Source organism: Artibeus jamaicensis, unplaced genomic scaffold, assembly GCF_021234435.1.
Source record: "Artibeus jamaicensis isolate MK-2021 breed Jamaican fruit bat unplaced genomic scaffold, CSHL_Jam_final contig_482, whole genome shotgun sequence".
Taxonomy (NCBI): Eukaryota; Metazoa; Chordata; class Mammalia; order Chiroptera; family Phyllostomidae; genus Artibeus; species Artibeus jamaicensis.
The window spans coordinates 2,091,844-2,106,120 of NW_026521857.1; positions in this window are offsets into that span (position 1 = coordinate 2,091,844).

Here is a 14,277-nt window from a genome sequence, read left to right on the forward strand (position 1 = left end):
GTACGCTGAATACACAAAGTATTAGGCACCTAATAGTTCTTACAAATGGGTATAATTTCTTATAACTGCTTGCATATCAATGAAATGACCTGCATATACTCTCACTTGCTAAGATTTAGCAGCACACTTAGTTTGAGTTTGTTTTTTAACTTTTATTTATTTATTTTTTTAGAGAGGGTAGGGGAGGAAGAAAGAAAGGGAGAGAAGCATCAATAAGTGGTTGCCTATCATGTGCCCCCTACTGGGGACCTAGCCTGCAACCCAGGCATGTGCCCTGACTGAAAATCGAACCAGTGACCCTTTAGTTACCAGGCTGGCATTCAGTCCACTGAGCCACACCAGTAAGTCAAAAAGGCTTACTTCGAGTTTTCTATTAATTTAATCACCATTTTTGGAGTGATCTTGATAATTTTCTTTTGTATTCCCTATAATCTTTGTTAAGATTGGACCAAAGTGTAGGAATTAAGCTGGTTTGAAGACTCACTGTGGGAAAATACATAGAGGCATGGAATGCTTGAGACGGGGAAGGATGATGACTTTGCACTGGGACTACCTGGGTTCAAGTCATGATTCCATGTGTTGACAAGTGGGTATCTTTGGATGAGTAAATTTATCTTTTCATGCCTGTTTTCGCTTCTGTAAAATGGGAACTAATAATGTTAACTATCTTACAGATTCTTGTGATGGGTAAATAAGGTCTTTAAATATCACATTATCCCAAATCCAGGAATCCAGGAATTGTTTAGCTGGATGGTTCTAATTCAGTGTCTCTTAGGTGGTTGTGGTCAAGATGTTATCTGAGGTAGTAGTCATCTGGTTACCGAACAGCAAGCTGTGGTCCTGCTGCCCGCTGCCACCCTCTAGGCAAAATTCCAGAGGCAAAGTTTTGGTTACAAAGAAAAGGAGTCTCTATTCAAAAGCTACACAATTTTGGAACAGCAGGCTTTCTACAAGAATTAGAAACTTAGGGCTATGAATGAAGTCTAAAATCTTTAACTCTTTAATTGCAGCTTTAATTACTTCAGCCTATCAATTAAGGCTAAATGCTAATACCTGGGTTCCCCTGTCATTCCCCTGTTAATTTTTAGTTATTTTATTTCTATAGAATTAGTTTACAAGCAAAAATAACATAAGCTATAAAAGCTACACAATTTTAAAAGAATGGCTGCCTCAGTCTTCTGCCTCAGAGTCTGTTTCCTCTAGAACACCCAAAGAATAAATCTGCCACCCTCTGCCAGGCCAATCTGATCATAGCCTGCACCTGGAGTTCCTTCCCATCCAAAATACTGTCTGCTGGGAAACACAGGCAGCTGCAGCACAATCATCCAGGCATCCTTGAGGAAGAATGGGCCCAAGAGCCAGATAGAGCCAGTCCAGAAACCAGAGATTCCATGAACCAGAGAGCCAGCCCCCTCTTCATTTTCATGCACTCTGAAGGCACTTGGCTTCTCAGCCCAGCCTATTCTAGACTGCTTACCACTGCTTCAGCAAACTCCTCGTACAGCCCCTCCCTACTTCTCCTCAGTGATGTGATCAGATCTTTCTGTATCCATCTAAGGCCTGACTAGGTCTAAAGGATCTGCTTCCAAAATGATCATTCTTGTGTCTGGTAAGTCAGTGCTAGCTCCTGGTGGCAGATTGAAGTATCTTGCCCTGTGGATTTATTCTTGGGTTTGCTTGAGTATCCTAACAGTATGGTGGCTGTCTTCCATCTGAAGTAAGAAAGACAGCATGAAAGAAGTTGCAATGCCCTTTTGACCAAATCTTGAAAGTCTCCCACTGTCACTTCTGCTCCTCTCTAATTATTAGAAGCTATTCATTATTTGTGGTCTATACTCAAGGGAAAAATTATTAGGCCCCACCTCTGGAAAAGAATTTGTGGCCTTCTTTTAATACAACATGACAAAAGATATTAGCTATTGTATCATCATAATCATCATTGTTATTCATAGCACTGCCATTGAGGAACTGTGCTGGCTTTGGGGTGCACATGAAGTGTGATAGAAAACGAGTTTTTGAAAATACATGGGGGATAGGTCAAATGGGACCTCATCTGTGATAACACAACATCGCATTTTTTTCTGTAAGTTTTTGGTTTTCGAACTGAGCTATTTACTCCCAGGGCACACAGGCACAAGGAACTGGTGCTATTAAAAAAAAGTAAAACTAAAAAGACATGAGCTACAAGCCATGAAAAGACATGGAAGAACCTTAAGTGCACATTACTAAGTGAAAGAAGGTAAACTGAAAAGACTACATACTGTATGATTCCAATACATGCCATCTGGTAAAGGCAACACTACGGGGCAGTAGAAAGATCAGTGGTTGCCAAGTGTCAGAAGGGAGAAAGGGAAGAATAGCAGAGCACAGAGGATTTTAGGACATTAGAAATAGTCTGTATGGTATCATAATGGTGGACATATGTCATTTCATTTTTGTCAAAACCTACAGAATGTACATCAAGAGGGCCCTGTATAAACTATGGACTTCAGGTGATAGTGACTTATCAGTGTAGGTTCATGAATTATAACAAATGCTCCAATCTGGTGGGGTAGATTGATAATGGAGGTGGCTATGCATGTGTGGGGGTAGAGGGTATATGTGAAACTTCTGTACTTTCTATTTGATTTTGCTATAAATATTAAATAGCTCTTAAAATAGTCTATTTGAGAAAATAGATGTATTGGAAAATAGATTGTGAAGTTGCTAGGATTTTAAAGATAAGTATTAGACTTAAGTGTCATGTTGCCTTTCTGATGGGCTGCTTTGGATCATACCTCTGATTCTTACTCAATAATTTACTTTTCTCTCCCTTTGGGGTACCTTGGTGGAAAAATTAAGTGACTTGATTGATAAGGGCTAACTGAAAGATCTTAGGCACGGTGAAAACTTGATTATTTAGAATGGTATTGCAGACAAGAATATTGAAGAAATTTTTGTTAAAAGAAGAATGGTAAATATTTGAATTTGCCCAAAAGATTAAAAAATTAGGATAAGAATAAGAATAAGGAAATAACCCATTTATGAGTTTAGCTGTGTCAGAAACAGATGTTGCTTTATATCTTAAAAGCCTGATAAAGAACAAGAAGGTATTACTAATCATTGGGGAAAGCAGTGAATTTGGGTCATGTCAGGGGAAAAATTAGCTCTCTGAGGATAAAAATCTGTACCTAGGCTCACCTTGCATTATATACTAAAATAAATTCCAGATACATGTGATAAATGTAAAATAAAATCATAATAGACTTGAAGAAAATAGATGTTTATGTACTTGCTCTCTGGATGGAAAGAAATTTCTAAACATAAAAGCATTAGAAGGAATCACTAAAGAAAATAAATCAATATATGTATCTAAATAAGTACTAACCTTTTAAAGATTTTAAAACAAACCACATGAATACTAATAGATGGTATTCGAGTGCACCGGCTATGTACCAAACATGCTTGGAGCTTTGTCTTCATCACTCACCTTTCACAATGCAAAACATACAAAGGGCTCAGTGTTATTACCTCCATTTTACAAGTGAGGAAACTGAGGCTGCAAGATTACATCAGTTTACAATTCTGGCTGCACACTGAATTACATACAGAGCTTTAAAAAGACCCATACCTAGGCCGCATCCTAGAACAGTTCAATTAGAATTTCTGCGAGTGGAACCTGGCCATCTAAATGCTTTGCCCAAAGTCACACAGCAAAGATGGAGCAGAGATTTTTCTGCCTCCTAAATATATAACCTTTTTGTATACCACACAGAAATATTTCTTTAAAATATAAATAGTTGCTTAGTTCTCAAAGACTGCAAAAACCTAAATGAAGTTTTAACGTAAAGCAGAAAAAAATTAGTTATGGGGATGTATTTGTTGACCCATGCGCAACATGGACTCCATAATCTGTGTTTTGAGGCATTGATAACCCCCCCCCCCCAGGCTAGAGTGGATGATCCTGTGAGAGTTCCTTCAAAACTGTGGGCTAAAAGAAATAATAGAAAGTAGGGGGCCTTGAAGAAGGATAGCATTTTGATGGTCTAGTAATTTTGAAACAACTGGCAGTGCATGCACAACATGTGCAATGTTTACATAAATTGACTTGCTTTGGCTTATTATAGCCCTTGTAACTTCTCCATCAAGTGATACTTAATATGCATTAGCAACTTTATTGCATCATTTTTAAGAGCACAGATTTTGCAGACAAATCACCTAATGTACTTCCCAAGTATACTCTTTATAACTGCATAATCTTAAATATGTTACTTAACTTCTCCATAACTCAGTTTCATCAACCATAAAATAGGAATAAAAAAGTATCATATTAATGCTGCACAACAAATCACTGGAAACACTAGAGACTTTAGATCTCATGGTTGTTATGGGTAGGAATGCAGGAGTAGCTCAGTTGGGAAGTTCCAACTTCGAGTTCTCTTAAGCCAGGGCTATAGTCATCTGATGGCTTGAATAGGGATGAAGTATTCACTTCCAAGGTGGCTCACTCACATGAATGATGAAATGGTGCTTACTGTTGGCAGGAAGCTTTAGTTTCTCACCACAAAGTCTCTTTACAGAACTGCTTGGGAATCCACATGGTGTGATGTCAGACATCTCCCAAAGCAAGGGATCCAAGAGACCAAGGTGGGACTTAAAATGCATTTTATGACAGTCTTGAGGTCATACATCATCATTCCTGCAGTATTCCCTTTGTTACACACATCAATCCTGATTTAGTGTGGAAGGGGACTGTGAGAATATTATATAACTAAATCAGAAATTCTAGGAGTAGGATTTGGACATTAGTATTAGTAGGTTAAACGTCACCTCAGGTGATTCTAATATACAGCCAGGCTTGAGTACCACAATTCTATTCCAATGCTTAATCTTCATGAAGATTATCAATCCTGAAGCCCTAGTTGAGAGGTCTTCATCCTGGCTGCTCAGTAGAATCATCTTTGGAAAACTTTTAAAAATCTAGATGTTTAAGCTAAATACAATTATAGCAGAATCTCTGAGGTATAGGACCCAGATATCAATATTTAAAAAAAAACAACTTTCTAGGCCATTCCAATACATAGTCAAATTAGAAGCACAGTGTTTTAATTATTTAACTTATATTTATCTTTTATGATTGAATTCCCATCCTCTCTAACACAGCATTTTCTTCTCTAACAAAGCATTTAGATCCTCAAGACCTGTTTTCATTTGTTGAAAACAAAGAGAAGACCTTTGCCTCACCCTAAATGTGCTGGGAATGCTGAAGATGGGTGGGAATGTGCAGCATGGCGCCAGTTGCTCTGTCTATGCTCTTTGTGTCTGGAGGATTCGAGCCTCCAGCATGTCAGCCAGGCTCCTTTGGCCAGAATTTGCCACCATGCAAAAGAAGAAACCTCCTAGGCATGTGATGGCTGGGCCAGGAAAATGTCACCCGTTGCCAGAGAAGAAACAGCCTTTCACAATACCAGAGTGAATGATAAAACGAGTTCAGCCAAAGTGGTTGGAGAAGTATGGGAAGCATTGTGAGATGGCCACTCTGGAAACAGTGCTGAAAAGATGTACCTGGTAATGTTTATAGGTGCTGTGCAGCCACACAACATGCCCCAACTTCAAGGATATGGATCTATCTGCTGCTCCGAGAGTCTGCTCTTGTAAACACTCATTAGCATGACATAGAGAACAGTCAATTACAATTTGGTGTGGATGAGCAATAGAAAGCAAATGGAAAGTGTATTAGGTCAAGAAAAAATTAGATGAATGGCAATTTCTAATGAATGTTACCATTAAATTATGCACAGAAAACTTGTCATGTGCTAGGGGGAAAGAGCCCTTTTTGCAAGTATTTGAGATTGAGAGAAACTTTTAACAGACTTTGCCAATAGTTTTCTCTTCACTTTTAAACCTATGTTTGTTAAGAAAAGCTTAATCCGTATGCTTTAGATTCCTTTACACATAACTCATTGGAATCTTTATTTTGAAAAAACAAGTCTATTTAATGTCTAAGATGACCTTGTGCTTTTATTTTTCCCTCTTTGAAAAGGGAATCAAATACCGTGTTTGCTGGGGTTAGAGCCCACTCAGCTTCTGTAAATACAAAATTTTGACCACTGCTCAGGATTTGAATTTCTTCACATTTGCCAAAAATGTGACTTTGTGTTTATTTTGAATACAGAAGTCCCTTTATAAAATTGAGTTTGAGACTCTCAATGAACCCTGAATGCAGTAGATTTGCCCATCCATAGGTTCTTTTTTGCCTATATATTTATATAACAATCTTTCTGACTCTGGAAAATTTTTAATTTGTGTTGTCTAGTAATAAAGGAAGAATATATTGAGTTTATGATAACACCTTTCATCAAGGATCTCAAAGCTGGCTTGCAAACATGAGCACAGAGCTATGATAATATTAGTTTCATATATCCTGTCATAAATGCGATATTTGATTTGGAGAAATAAGAAAATGAGAAGTAAGAATATAAAAGGAGAGTATATGAACTAAAAGCAAGCCAAATGGGACATTAGGGCCCCAATAATTTTTTTCACATTCATCACTTAAGACAACTAGTTAAGTGTCTCTCTCTTATACAACCTCTATTTCTTAGAATGAAAGGAAAGGGGAACTAACTGTGTTAGTTGTGTGGAAAATAACGCAAATTGCCTAATAAAAACTGTGATGAAATTATGAAAATCACCTAATAAAAGCCAAATAAATATTAGTCAACTATTCAGATATATTTATCCACATAATACTATATGTTCTTTTATTTGGAATAGTTTTCCTTTTCTTTACTAACTTTTTAATTATAGAAGCTTGTTCAGGTAATCAAGAAACAGAAGAAAAAGCTCAAGAAAGTTGTAATGAACTATTGTCAAGAAACCGAAACAAATATTATTTTACTTGATGCAGTAAGCTGATATGTAATTTCACCCCCAGATGAGTAATTTGGTCAACACCATCTTTTATGTTGTTATTTGGTTACAGGGGGACATTTGTATGGGCAGTGGAAGTCACAGCTCTTGTCCTTGAAGAACTTAGAATTAGGACAGTATGACATTTTACTTCCAAACATAAGCCATGAAAAACAAGAGATTAATTTATAACAATAACAAATATTCAAGCAACTCAGTGTTTGGGAAAGAAGAACATCAGCAGAGAGATTGAGTTACCGTATCCGAGGAGACTTGGAGCTCTTTGACTCCCAGGATACTACAGAAAACTCAGGTATGAATTTTCACATGACAGATTCATTTATGAAACTAATGATGTAATCAAAATCATTCTCTCTTATACAAGTAGTTGCAAGATTGATATTTAAGGGAAGACCAAATTGAATATGGCCGTGGAGAGGGACACACTTTAATAACTTCTATTGGCAGCTCATGCTTATTTTCTGTAACAAGGTTTACATTTACTATCTCTACTTAATATATTCAATTGGATAAAAACATTCGTAGTGTAGTGATGAATTTTTAATCACTATCTTTTATTTTATTTTATTTTACTTCATTTTCTTTTATATTTTGCTTGTGCAGACATTTTATCTCAGGGCTATATTCTTAAAATGCCAGTGATTTATACTAACTGCAGTTGTCTGTTGAAAGATATACAGCAGCTTCTTTAATGAGGAATTAAAATCAGACATCTTAAGGGAAGATTTTAAATGTTTTCTCTGGTTGGGCAATATTAATTGAATTTGCCTCTCAGTCCCTTATTCTAAACATAGGGCTTTCACTTCCCAGAAAAGATGTGTGGGAAGAGGAAATGCTTGAAATGAAGATTTGGACTCCATAGTTACAAATATTATTATTCCTGGGATTCTGGAAAGATTGTAGAGTAGGAAGCATGAGAAATTTCTTTCTCCACCTAGACAATTGTACTGGCAGACTCTGTCTGATGTAAGTATTTGGGAACTCGGGAATTTATCGAAAGCTTGCAACTTCCAGGAGAAGACGTGGTTGATAAGTTGTGTTTAATTTCCATCAGTTTCAGCTCTTAGCACAGCAGCCACTACCCCTCCTCCACCTCCAGCCCCAGGGCAGGCCGCTGTGCACACGGGCCATGAGCAGTTCATACACAGCTTGCAGAAGCCAGGGTGAGTATAGTAATCATGGTTCTCCAGAGAAACACAACCAATGGGGTATATATAGCTATAATAAGAGGGAATTTATTACAGGAATTAGCTCATGTGGTTACGCAGGCTGAGAAGTCTCATTATCTACTGTCTGCAAGCTGGAAAACTGGGAAAGCTAGTGGTATAATTCAACTATCTGGCTGTCCCTTAGTCAAACTGTCACACAAAATTAATCATCACAGTGGGCAAAAAGGACCCTGTTCTACAAATATTAGAGGTTTTTGTTCTGATTGCTGATATCTGCTTCTAACCTCAAAGGTGCAGGCAAAGAGGTGTGCAGCCCTTGTTGCCGTACCTTCCTCCATTGTTGCAGGCCCTTCTCCCTCTGGCTGAAATGACTTCTAATGAATTGAAAAGGCTGATGACCTTCTCCCTGCCTTCCTTCAGTTTTCTTTTTTCTCCTTGTGGGAATCAGATTAATATCAAAGACTAACATATATGAAAACAATTGCATATAAAAGGGGCCATTAAAAAGTCACCATTAGTGCTCAACATCACTAATCATAAGGGAAATGCAAATTAAAATGAGATATCACATTGTGCCTATTGAAATGGGTATAATCAGGATAACAAGACAGAAATGTTGGTGAGGATTTGGAGAAAAGGGAACTCTTGGGCACTGTTGTGAGACTGTAAACTGGTATAGTCACTGCGGAAAATATAGTGCAGAGGGTCCTCAAAAAATTAAAAATAGAACTACCATATGATCCAGCATTTCACTTCTGGGAGCATAGCCCAAGAAAAATAAAGCACTATGTTAAAGAGATATGTGCACCTCCATGTATGTAGTATTATTTACAACAGCCAAGACATGAAAACAAAAGTATCCGTTAATGAACACATGGATAAAGAAGTTGTGACACAAATACACACACACACATATCACATCTTCTTTATCCATTCATCTCTTGTCAGGCATCTAGGTTGCTTCCATATCATGGCTATTATAAATAATGCTGGAATGAATATTGGAGTGTATATATCTTTTTGAATTAATGTTCTCATTTTCTTTGGATAAACACTCAGAAGTGGAATTGCTGGGTTGTATGATGTATCTACTTTTAGGATATTTTTTTAAAATGAATCTCTGTCCTCTTTTCCATAGTGGCTGCACCAATTTGCAGTACCACCAACAGTGCACAGCAGTTTCCTTTTTCTACATTCTTGCCAAAACATGTTACCTGTTTACTGTTTGATAATGGCCATTATGACTCATGTGAGGTGGTATCTCATTGTGGTTTTGATTTGCATTTCCCTGATTGTCAGTGATGTTGAGCACCTTTTCATATGCCTGTTGACCATCCAAATATCTTCTTTGGAAAAATGTCTTTTCATGTCTTCTGTCCATCTTTTTTTTCAAGTGGATTGTTTATTTTTTGTTTTTGAGTTGTATGAATATTACATATTTTAAATATCACCCCCTTTTAGATATATCATTTGTACCTATATTGTTTTTGGTTTTTTGAAGGTTTTCCTTCACTGTGTGGAAGTTTTAGTTTGATCAAGACCCATTTGTTTATTTTTGCTTTTGCTCCCTTTACTTGAACTGATGTATCCAAAATGACATTATTCTGATGTCAAATAGTTTACTTTCTATGTGTTCTTTTAGAAGTTTTATGGTTTCAGGCCTCATATTTAAGTTGTTAACCCATTTGAGTTTATGTTTTTTAGTGATGTGAGAGAACGATCCAGTTGTATTTTTTGCATTCATCTGTCCAGTTTTTTTAAATACCACTTGTTGAAGAGACTGTCATTACTTTATATATATTTTTACTTCCATTGTCATAAATTAGTTGACCATATAAGCAAGGGTTTATTTCTGGGCTCTCCACTCTTTTCCATTTATCTGTATGTTTTTACCTGTTTTAATTATTACAGATTTGTAGTATATTTTGATATCAGGGAGTGTGATAGCTTCAACTTTATTCTGCTTTCTTAAGATTGCTTTGACTATTTGGAGGTAGTCTGTGGTTCCATATACACTTTAGCATTATTTGTTCTAGTTCTGAGAAGAATGATGTTGGTATTTTTATAGGAATTGCATTGAATTTGTAGATTGCTGTGGGCAGTATTATAATTTTAACAATAGTAATCCTTCCAACTCATGAGCACAGTATACCCTTACATTTATTTGTATCCTCTTCAATTCCTTTATTTGATATCTTCAATTTTTGAAGTACAGATCTTTCAGCTCGTTATTAAATTTATTTCTAGTTATTGTATTCTTTTTTATGCAATTTTAAGTGAGATTGTTTTGTCAATTTCTTCTGCTGATAGTTTGTTATCTGTGTATAAAAATGCAACCAGCCCTGGTCAGTGTATCTCAGTTGGTTGGAGCGTTGTCCCATATACTAAAAGATTGCAGGTTCAATTCCCAGTGGGGCACATATCTACGTCGTGGTTTTGATTCCCAGTTGGGGCATCTATGAGAGGCAACCGATCAATGTTTCTCACATCAATGTATCTCTCTCTCTCTCTAAAAGCAGTTTAAAAAGTCCTTGGGTGAGGATAAAAAAATGCAAACAATTTCTGGATATTTTGTATTCAAAATTTTGAATAATTTTTTACTACTTTACTATTTTTTAAAATAATTTAGTGAACTTTTTGGTGGATTCTTTAGTATTTTCTATATATTGTGTCATGTGATTTGTAAATGATATTTTACTTCTTTCTAGATGAGGACTTTAAAATTACTGTTTTAAAGATGCTCAAAGAATTAAAGAAATGTGGGGAGAGAAGATGGTGGTTAGGTAAGAGGGAGCAGATTATACTTCCCCCTACACATGGGAAAGAAACCTGGCCGATCTACAGAGGAATAGAGCAGACAGCCAATAGTACCAAAGCATATATAAAGACAGGAGATCAAAAATTGTAGCGGACATTGAAAAACCAGAAGGTAAGGAGAGTGCTTCAGGACAATAAGGGCCTAGGAATCAGTTCAAGGACCAGAGAGGCTGCAGCCCCAGGCCCAGGGCCCACTGGGCCAGCCACACAACTCTTGGGAGAGAGCTGGGTTGGCACTCCTTCCCCAGACAAGCAGGGTTTGAGCAGCACTGGGAGAGATCTGGTTCCTTGAAGTCACAGAGCAGGGAGTAAGGACTGAGTAGCAAACACACAGGGGCTGTAAGCATCCATGCATAGCCCTGGGAAGAGTGTGCACTGAGCCCATGTGACTGGAGGCAGCCTGGCCAGGCACATGCACCCGCAACCCAGGGAGAGAGAGCTTTGTGGAACACCCGGGAACCATACCCGGGACCATACCCGGGAACCTGGAGTGAGCTCACACAGCCTCCAGAGACCCACACTGCCCCTCAGCCTGCTGCAACCAGCAAGAACAGAAAAACCAGTTTGGCCAGTTTGAAACCAGCAAGAGCGTTTTTTTGTTTGTTTTGTGTTTTTCTTTGTTTGATTTTTTACAGTATTTTTTAAAAAAATTTCTTTTATCTCTCAATTTCTTTTGCTTCTCTTTTCTTCTTTCTCATTTTATTACTTCTTCCTTTCTTTCCACTTTTATCTCTTCTGCCTTCCTTAGCCTGCTTTTTTTTAAAAATACTCACAAAATTGAAATCATACCAAGCACTTTCTCTGACCAAAAGGGACTGAATTTAGAAACCACCCCAAGGAAAAAAAACCCAAACACACAAAATCATGTAGATTGAATAGCATGCTATTAAACAATAAATGGGTCAAGAATGAAATTAGAGAAAGAATCAAAAAGTTTCTGGAAACAAATGAAAATGAACTGACAACAATTCAAAATTTATAGGACACAGTGAAGGCAGTCCTAAGAGAGAGGCTCATAGCAACACAGGCCTACTTAAAAAAGATAAAAACATTTCGAACAAACATCCTAACCCTATGCCTACAAGAACTCAGGAAACAACAACAATGACAGCCCAGGGCAAGAAGAAGGAAGGAAATAACCAAGATCAGAGGAGAATTAAATGACATAGAGATTAAAAGCACAATTCTAAGAATCAACGAATCCAGGAGCTGGTTCTTTGAAAAGATAAACGAAATCAACAAGCCTTTAAGCAGGCTCATCAAGAAAAAAAGAGAGAGGACCCAAGTAAACACAATCAGAAATGAAAGAGAAAATATTACAACTGACACCACAGAAATACAAAGCATTGTAATAAATTACTATGAAGAACTGTATGCCAAGAAATTTGAAAACTTAGGTGAAATGGACAAATATCTTAAAATATATAATCTTCCAAAACTCAATGAAGAAGAAGAAGCAGACAGCTTGAACAGACCAATAACAGCAAATGAAACTGAAGCAGTAATCAAAAAACTCTTGACATGCAAAAGCCCTGCAACCTGATGGTTTCACAGGAAAACTCTACAAAACGTTTAAGGAAAAGCTAACCCCTATCCTTCGCAAACTATTCCAAAAAATTCAAAATGATGGAAGACTCTCAAACTCTTTTTATGAAGCCAACATCATCCTAATCCCAAAATCAAATAAAGACAACAAAGAAATAAAACTTCAGGCCAATATTGCTGATGAACATAGACGCTAAAATCCTCAACAAAATATTGGCAAACCACATCAAACAATGCATTAAAAAGATCACACATCATGACTAAGCAGGATTCATCCTAGGGATGCAAAAATAGTTCAACATCCGCAAATCAGTAAATGTAATACACTGCATAAAAGCAAAGACTAAAATCACATGATCATATCAATAAATGCAGAAAAGCTTTTGATAAGGTACAAAACCCATTTATGATAAAAACACTCAGCAAAGTGGGAATGGAGGGAGCACTTCTCAAAATAATAAAGGCCATATGTGAGAAACCTACAGCCAACATCATACTCAAGGGGCAAAAACCAAAAGCTTTCCCACTAAGATCAGGAACAAGACAAGGTTGTCCACTTTCACCACTTCTATTCAATATAGTATTGGAAGTCTTAGCCACAGTAATCAGGCAAGAAAAGGAAATAAAAAGCATCCAAATTGAAAAAGAGGAAACAAAACTGTCATTGTTTGTAGATGATGTGATAGTGTACATAGAAAATCCTACAGACTCCACCCAAAAACTGCTCGACCTAATAAATGAATTTGGCAAAACAGCTGGATACAAACTCAATATCCAGAAACCAAAGGCATTTTGGTATACCAACAATGAAACAGCAGAAACAGAAATCAAGAAAAAATTCCCATTTTATATGGCAAAAAAAAAAAATAGGTATAAACCTAACCAAAGAGGTAAAAGACTTGTATGCAGAAAACTACACAACACTGAAGAAATATCAAGGAACACACAAACACATGGAAACATATACGGTGTTCATGGATCAGAAGAATTAACATCATCAAAATGTCCATACTACCTAAAGCAATTTACAAATTCAATACAATAACTATTAAAGTACCAATGGCATATTTCACAGATATAGAACAAACACTTCAAAAATTGATATGGAACCATAAATGACCCCAAATAACTGCTACAATTTTGGGAAAAAAGAGCAAAGTCAGAGGGATCACAATACCTGATACCAAATTGTATTACAAGGCCACTGTAATTAAAATGGCATGGTGCTGGCATGAACACAGACACATGGACCAGTGGAACAAAACAGAGAGCCCAGAAATAAACCCAACTCTCTACAGTCAATTAATATTTGACAAAGGGGACAGTAACATAAAATGGACTAAAAATAGCCTCTTCTACATATTGGGAGAACTGGACAGCTACATGCAAAAGAAAATGAAACTTGAGCACCAACTTACACCATACACCAAAATAAATTCAAGGTGGATAAAAGACTTAAATATAAGCCATAACACAAAGTCCTAGAGGAGGACATTGGCAAGAAAATATCAGATATTTCATGCAGCAACTTTTGTCTGATATGTCCCCTAGAGCAAGGGACATAAAGAATAAACAAATGGAATCTCATCAAAATAAAAAGCTTCTGCATGACTAAAGAAAACAGTATTAAAATAAAAGACAACCAAATGTATGGGAAAACATATTTGTCAATGATACCTCAGACAAAGCTTTAATCTCCAAAATATACTAAGAACTTACTCTACTCTAGAAAAACAAGCAACCCAATTAAAAAGTGGGCAAAGGACTTGAACAGCTACTTCTCCAAGAAGGATATACAGAGGATCCAGAGACACATGAAAAGATGCTCAATATC